The sequence below is a fragment of the Saccopteryx leptura genome, chromosome 1 (assembly GCF_036850995.1).
Source record: "Saccopteryx leptura isolate mSacLep1 chromosome 1, mSacLep1_pri_phased_curated, whole genome shotgun sequence".
Taxonomy (NCBI): domain Eukaryota; kingdom Metazoa; phylum Chordata; class Mammalia; order Chiroptera; family Emballonuridae; genus Saccopteryx; species Saccopteryx leptura.
This window is the reverse complement of record NC_089503.1, coordinates 167,001,624-167,009,820: the sequence shown is the minus strand read 5'-3', so window position 1 is coordinate 167,009,820 and position 8,197 is coordinate 167,001,624. Positions and strand designations below refer to the sequence as shown.

The window sequence follows — 8,197 nt, the reverse complement described above, 5'->3', positions numbered from 1 at the left end:
TGAACCTTAGATACATAAAAGGTGATTTTTTTTTTTTTAATTTAGGTTAGCAAGCCAGGATCCAATCTAGTGTTGGGCTAGAGCTAGAAATCTTCATTTTCATTGCAGTATTCCTATCCTCGCAGAATGGGAAAGCAGAAGCAGGGGTGAAAACAGAATTATTCAAGACTTACCTTTTAGGTATTAGGAAATAATTGTGTGTGTGTGTGTGTGTGTGTGTGTGTGTGTGTGTGTGTGTGTGTATGGTTGCTGTCGGAGTAGAAAAGCAGCAAACTGTAAACATACTTTTGTACTTCATATTGATCTTCAAGCATGATTACTGTCTTAATAACCTATGTTGCTATACAATATAGTCCTATAGAAAAATAAATGATCTCATTAGGAATAAAATTTACTCAAGTGATAAGGAAGTTTTATTTTCTGAATGACTTTTAGGATTACTGTACATTAGTATTTAGGGAAATACTGCTTTAAGAAAAAGTTTTTTTTTTATGGGACGCTTCACGAATTTGCGTGTCATCCTTGTGCAGGGGCCATGCTAATCTTCTCTGTATCGTTCCAATTTTAGTATATGTGCTGCCGAAGCGAGCACAAGAAAAAGCTATCTTAAGGAAAATTAATAAACTATTCTCTAGAAAATATGTAATTAGTAAAACAATCTTAAAATCCTACCCTCTTTTGCTGGTTGAAATTTCTTGGAAATTCCATTAATTACCACTGTCGTATGTTCCTTAGTTTAGTAACTATTTTATGGGTATACTGAAAATGCTAGCGAATGGAATTAATCTAATGTTACCCTTCTGGAAACCCTTTCATTTTATCTTCCTTCCTGTGTGACTGTAGAGCCCAGTTGTTGTTTTTTGTTGTTGTTTTTTCTGAAGTTGGAAACTGGGAGGCAGGCAGACAGCCTCCCGCATGCACCCGACCAGGATCCACCCAACATGCCCACCAGGGGGCAATGCTCTGTTGCAACCAGGGTCATTCTAGCGCCTGAGGCAGAGGCCATAGGAGCCATCCTCAGCACCTGGGCCAACTTGGCTCCAATGAAGCCTTGGCTGCGGGAGGGGAAGAGACAGAGAGGAAGGAGAGGGGGAGGAGTAGAGAAGCAGACTGGCGCTTCTGTGTGTCCTGGCGGGGAATCGAACCTGGACTTATGCACGCCAGGCCGACGCTCTACCACTGAGCCAACCGGCCAGGGCCTGTAGAGCCCAGTTTAACCTGTGTGATTTACAAGTAATATATCTGATGCTTAGGTAATAGAAAAATCAATAATACCTGTAAAAGTTTAAACTGGGAGGAAGGTTTACAAGACAAAGTAGAACTTCGTGGATTATGTATTTTGAGAGAGAAAATGTTTTAGGAAAATACTTCAATAGACTTAACTTGAAAAACACTCCTGCCTGGAAGAATGTGGAAGAACAGTCTTCATAGGGAAGGTGAGAGTTGATTAAGAAGTGATTATCCGATCAGGTCCAACACAACACCCACCCACTCCCTGCATGGACCTAGAAACAGAAACTCATACTGTAAATGAGGAGATGCTATCAACAAACATTTGCTTATTCTTTCAAAATAACAGAGAAATTACAAATGGTAGAATACTATTTTATCAGGCTTTTTTTTTTCCCTCATTTTCTGAGGCTTTTGCAAAAACAATGTAAAATTATTTTGGAGCCCTGGCTGTTTGGCTCAGTGGTAGAGCGTCGGCCTGGCATGCAGGAGTCCCGGGTTCGATTCCCAGCCAGGGCACACAGGAGAAGCACCCATCTGCTTCTCCACCCCTCTCCCTCTCCTTCCCCTCTGTCTCTTCCCCTCCCACAGCTGAGGCTCCATTGGAGCAAAGTTGGCCCGGGCGCTCAGGATGGCTCCATGGCCTCTGCCTCAGGTACTAGAATGCCTCTGGTTGCAACAGCTCAACGCCCCAGATGGGCAAAGCATCATCTCCTGGTGGGCATGCTGGGTGGATCCCGGTCGGGCTCATGCGGGAGTCTGTCCAACTGCCTCCCCATTTCCAACTTCAGAAAAATACAAAAAAAAAATTATTTTGGAAATTTAAGGCAGAATTCTTGAATAAATTTGAGGAGAACTGAAAGTGAAAAACATCTTTAAAAGCACAATAAAGCTGCACCAAAACAATGAAGGGAATCTTTGTGAATACCTGGTCTTTAATCTGACCTTTAGATAAGGTACCCACAAGTACAAGTTTCTCGTAAGTGATAATTCTTACAGTAAGTAATCAAAAATGAAAAATTCTGCTCTTGTATACCATAGGTTTGGACTGATTTGTTAAGGCAATATTCTCCCTAGAGAGATGTCATATAGCCTCAATGTATATATACATGCACAAGGAAGAATTATTTTTCTAATATTAGCTAACCTCTTAATTGTTGGAAAACTACTGTTATACCTCTACTTTTCTTTCAAAACTCCTGACATTTTTGTCTTGCTTCTTTCTCTATTGTTGCTTTACCTGGGAAATAAAATGAATAATAGAAAAGTCACCATAGTTAGGATTGAGATGAATCTCTTGCAGATTGCTTTTTGTTCCATATAGATTTTAAGATCATATACTGGCATATTTTTTTTAATTAATAATGGGCAGTACTGTCAGGACAATATATTGATAATTTCTCTCCCCAAATCAAGTTATGTATACCTTTTTTTTTTTTTAAATATTTATTTATTTATTTATTCATTTTAGAGAGGAGAGGGAGAGACAGAGAGAGAGAGAGAGGGAGAGAGGAGAGACAGAGAGAGAAGGGGGGGAGGAGCTAGAAGCATCAACTCCCATATGCGCCCTGACCAGGCAAGCCCAGGGTTTCGATCCGGTGACCTCAGCATTTCCAGGTCGATGCTTTATCCACTGCGCCACCACAGGCCAGGCTATACCTTTTGTATTAGATATTTGCATAAATTTTGTGGCCTTTAAGTAGATCATTCAGCCTTTGTTTGCAATTATGGATGTATCTAACATAAAAAAAGCCCTCTTGGCCCTGGCCGGTTGGCTCAGTGGTAGAGCGTCGTCCTAGCGTGCATAAGTCCTGGGTTCGATTCCCGGCCAGGGCACACAGGAGAAGCACCCATCTGCTTCTCCACCCCTCCTCCTCTCCTTCCTCTCTGTCTCTCTCTGCCCCTCCCGCAGCCGAGGCTTCATTGGAGCAAAGATGCCCCGGGCGCTGGGGATGGCTCCTTGGCCTCTGCCCCAGGCGCTAGAGTGGCTCTGGTCGTGACAGAGCGACGCCCTGGAGGGGCAAAGCATCGCCCCCTGGTGGGCAGAGCGTCGCCCCCTGGTGGGCGTGCCGGGTGGATCCCAGTCGGGCGCATGCGGAAGTGTCTGACTGTCTCTCCCCATTTCCAGCTTCAGAGAAATACCAAAAAAAAAAGCCCTCTTTGGAAAATTAGGAACTGAATATTCTTTCAACAAATAGCATGTCTCAGTCTTCATATTTGCATAATTATAAAGACCACTGTCAAAATCTTTGGTCTACCAATTACTTCACTGAGCTTATATGCACAATGCTTGTAGCATAAAAGGTCTTGCAAATAACATATTCATCCTCAACACTTTTTTAATTGGTGAGCTTTTATTCACTTTTGAAAAATTATGAAATTAATTTAAAAATAATCCTATGGTAATGTTTTTTACATTAAAAATCTAATACTGTAGTTAAGCATATTGTTTGAGTAAAATTATAATAAATGACACATTTCCCTAAACCCTGAAAATATCAAATTATATATATTGGAAATTGGTAGAAAGAAACATAAACTACATAGATGAGTTATGTTACTGAATTCTATTACTGAAATTGAGGTGATAGTTTTCAGTGAGAATGAATTGTGTAAATACAATGAAACTACAAAAATTTCTGAGCCTAGAAGGTTTTTCTTTTGCCTCTGCTTAGCACAATCATACTGACCTTATGAACACATGATACTATTTAATTTTAAAATATATTCAAATTTAAGTACTTTTAGAAGTTACCAGAATCTGTGCTTGCACAAAAGAAATAGTAAGTTAACTATTTGTCTGCTGGTTTCATTTAATGAACACTTGAGTTATTATTATTATTTTTCTTTAATTCAGTGACAGGAGGGGAGGCAGAGACAGACTCCATCATGTGCCCCAACTGGGTTGCACCCAGCAAGCGCACCAGGGGGCAATGCTCTGCCCATCTTGAGCCATTGCTCTGTTGCTTGGAACTAAGCTATTTTAGTATCTGAGGCAGAGACCACAGAGCCATCAATGCCTGAGGCCAACTCACTAATCGAGCCATGGCTGTGGGAGGGGGGTAGGAGAGAGGTGCAAGAGGGGGAGGGATGGAGAAGCAGATGGACGCTTCTCCTGTGTGCCCTGACTGGGAATTGAACCTAGAATATCTACATGCCAGGCGGACGCTCTATCACTGAGCCAACCAGCCAGGGCTACCCTTGGGTTATTAAGGGTAATGACTGAAGTGAAAGACCTCCTTTTTTATATACTGTGACCAAGTAACTGATGGATTCTGTATCAATACCAGTGTGAATGGGAACTTCTGTTTCAATTATTGGTTAGGCTTTTTTTGCAATGTAAACTGTTTAGAATCCATATACAGTCAAATTAAATCTTAAATCATATACATTGGGAAAAAAATTTTTTTGTTGTGCTGTTCTAAATATGGGCTCTTTGGTCTGGTTTACTAACATAACTTTTATAGTGCATTTGAGTTACATTTTCTTCCTTTTATAGCCAGATTCTGATAATGAAAAAATTCTCCAAAGGGATGAGATACCTATAAAAGCATTTTTTAAATTGGTTTGGGAGAGGTATTATCTAGTTCTAAATGTGTTTGCTTTGTGTAAAAGCTTTGATTTCCATAATTGACCACTTGAGGAATATTTAAATTACACAGAATAATGCCTGCATAGAATATAAATTAAGCAGGAGCCTTAAATAAAGTGAAAAACATGAGCTTTTTGACTGCCTTAAAATATGACTAACTCTCCAACACAGGCATACTATTCCTTTCATAGGGTCTATTCATTAAGTAATGCCTTAATAGCGTTAGTATTTCCAAAGTAAAGAACTCTAAGGGTCTTCTAGAGCTTTCACTTTTATGTACTGAATGGGTTTATTATAATTTCTTTTTTTTTTAATTCTTTTTTTATTTAATCATTTTAGAGAGGAGAGAGAGGGGGGGAGAGAGAGAGAGAGAGAGAGAGAGAGAGAGAGGGAGAGAAGGGGGGAGGAGCTGGAAGCATCAACTCCCATATGTGCCTTGACCAGGCAAGCCCAGGGTTTCGAACCGGCGACCTCAGCATTCCAGGTTGACACTTTATCCACTGCGCCACCACAGGTCAGGCCTGAATGGGAATTTAACTATTAAGTTTTAAAACGTTAGCCTGACCTGTGGTGGTGCAGTGGATAGAGCATCGACTTGGAATGCTGAGGTCATTGGTTTTAAGTCCTGAGCTTGCCTGGTCAAGGCACAAATGGAAGTTGATGCTTCCCGCTCCTCCTCCTACTACTCCTCTCTAAAATGAATAAAATTTGGAAAAAAAAACCAACCCAGAATTTGATTATACATTAGTACAGTGGTTCTCAAACTTTTTGAAGTCAGGGGGTACATTTAAAATTCTACAAATAATTGTAGGTGCACTATATACAAATTTCTGAGAAATATGTTATAATAATTAAGTCAAATATTAAATTTTTAAATTGTTATTTTTATATTTTTAATTTTTTTTACAGGGAAAGAGTCAGATAGAGGGATAGATAGGGAAAGACAGGAATGGAGAGAAATGAGAAGCATCAATCATCAGTTTTTCGTTGCAACACCATAGTTGTTCATTGATTGCTTTCTCATATGTGCCATGACCACAGGCCTTCAGCAGACTGAGTAACCCCCCATTCGAGCCAGTGGCCTTGGGTCCATGCTAGTGAGCTTTTTGCTCAAGCCAGATGAGCCCTTGCTCAAACTGGCAACCCCAGGGTCTCGAACCTGGGTCCTTCCGCATCCCAGTCCGACGCTCTATCTACTACACCACCACCTGGCCAGGCAAGTCAAATATTAAAGAAAAAATATGAAGTCCAAGTGTGCTTTTATGGTAATTAAATGGAATAAATACGACAAAATTAAATTTATTTTGACATTAAAAACATTTTTATGTTACTATTTTTGAATTATGCTTTTTAGAATTTGTAAAAAAGAGGGGTTAAAAAATAAAAAACAAAACAAAAAGTTATCTTTTTATATATGTAGATACATTCCTAGTAAGATTTAGTAAATTTGGCAGGTCCTGGAGCAAATGTGTTAAGTTTTTTCATTCTTGTGTTCATGAGAAACATGAGCCTAATGTGTTCTAGTGATTTCTTCAATGTTTGGGCATATATTTGAAAGGCAAACTCTCATTTCCTCGTCAATACATTGAAAAATTCCTCTCTTTTTACTCTTAATTGTGTTGAGTGCAGAAAACCCCCACCATACATATCATCTTAACTTTACACCAAACAAAGGATAGAAGAAACTTGCCTCCAGTCTTTCTGGGGAACATGGGGGATAGTGAAAACAATCCAGCACCACAGCTTAACAGCCTTTTGCAACCTAATCAGGCAAAGGAGGTGGGGGTTGGGCAGACTGTCAGCATACAGCCAAGTCCCCACACCTCTGTCCTTCAAAAATCTAAACTCCAAAAACTCTGTTGGTTTTTTGGTCCCTAACAGGCACATATTTCTCTGGAGTACCATAGGGCACACCTGGAAATCTTCTAGGGTGTACCAGTGTGCCCTGGCGCACACTTTGAGAACCACTGCATTAGTAGTTTAAGCACCCATTAACAGTATAATCTGGGATACTTATGCATAATACATATGTGACTGTTAACATCAGTAATATTTTGTTGTAGTTTGAGAGGATTTTTATTGTTTTATATAATGAAGTATCTAAGAAGCTGAACTTGATCTAACATCTCCAAGGACCAAGTTGCATATTTAAACACAATGAAAAATACTGTTAGTTCCAGAAATGGTTAATTTTTTAAGGGAATTTTTCAAGACAAAAGAAAAATACTTTATTTCGGGCCTATAAGCAAATTTTATTCAAAAGGCCGACTGTAGCTGTAAAACATTGCAACACAGAGTAGCCAGGCCAGGTGTCTGTCTCTTGACATTCTCATTTTTATCTACTTTGCCTTTCAAGCATGAATTTTTTATAAAACTGAAAGAAAACTTCAAGTTGTCAAGCTGGAGCTTAAAAGCACATGATTCAGATTTATAACCTTGTCATTTTTACAAAAGGACCCTGAAGAGAGAGGATGGGGGGATCCTGGGTCTGGTGATAATCTTACTGATGCTTTGTCAAGTCTTCCAAGTTTTCAATGTGAATAAAATACCCAACAATGTAATTTTGCTGTTTTCTGATAGATAATGGAAGAAATACTAATGCATTCAATTTATTTCAAGATAAAAATTTTCACCCATATTGTGAAATCTTGACTATTTTTGAAAAATACCATACTGAAAAAATAATTTTAGACATAGATTGCAAATGGGCATTATGAGAACTGTTCCTGGTCATTTGTGTTATTGTAGAAATTGATAGAGGTACTAAATAAACTCTATGCACTGCAAATATGTAATTGTCTTTCTATTTCTTTTTTTTTTTTAGATTTAAAAAAAATTTTTTTAATTCATTTTAGAGAGGAGAGAGAAATGGAGAGAGAGGGAGAGAGAGAGAGAGAAGGTGGGGAGGAGCTGGAAGCATCAACTCCCATATGTGCTTTGACCAGGCAAGCCCAGGGTTTCGAACCGGCGACCTTAGCATTTCCAGGTCGACGCTTTATCCACTGCGCCACCTCAGGTCAGGCATATTTCTTTTTTTTCTTTAATTTAAATTTATTTATTTATTTATTTATTTATTTATTTATTTATTTACAGAGACAGAGAGTGAGTCAGAGAGAGGGAAAGACAGGGACAGACAGACAGGAACAGAGAGAGATGAGAAGTATCAGTCATTAGATTTTCGTTGCGCATTGGAACACCTTAATTGTTCACTGATTGCTTTCTCATACGTGCCTTGACCGCGGGCCTTCAGCAGACCAGACCCAGTAACCCCTTGCTCAAGCCAGCGACCTTGGGCTGAAGCTGGTGTGCTTTTTTGCTCAAACCAGATGAGCCCTCACTCAAGCTGGCGACCTTGGGGTCTTGACCCTGGTTCTT

At 39.5% G+C, this 8,197-nt stretch overlaps 1 non-coding gene across 1 annotated transcript; it reads right to left on the bottom strand.

Moving 5' to 3' along the window:
• Positions 1 to 485: 485 nt before the first annotated feature.
• Positions 486 to 592, bottom strand: LOC136390211 (U6 spliceosomal RNA). Its single transcript, XR_010748643.1, has one exon. It is a non-coding gene; the product is annotated as a U6 spliceosomal RNA (small nuclear RNA).
• Positions 593 to 8,197: the final 7,605 nt, after the last annotated feature.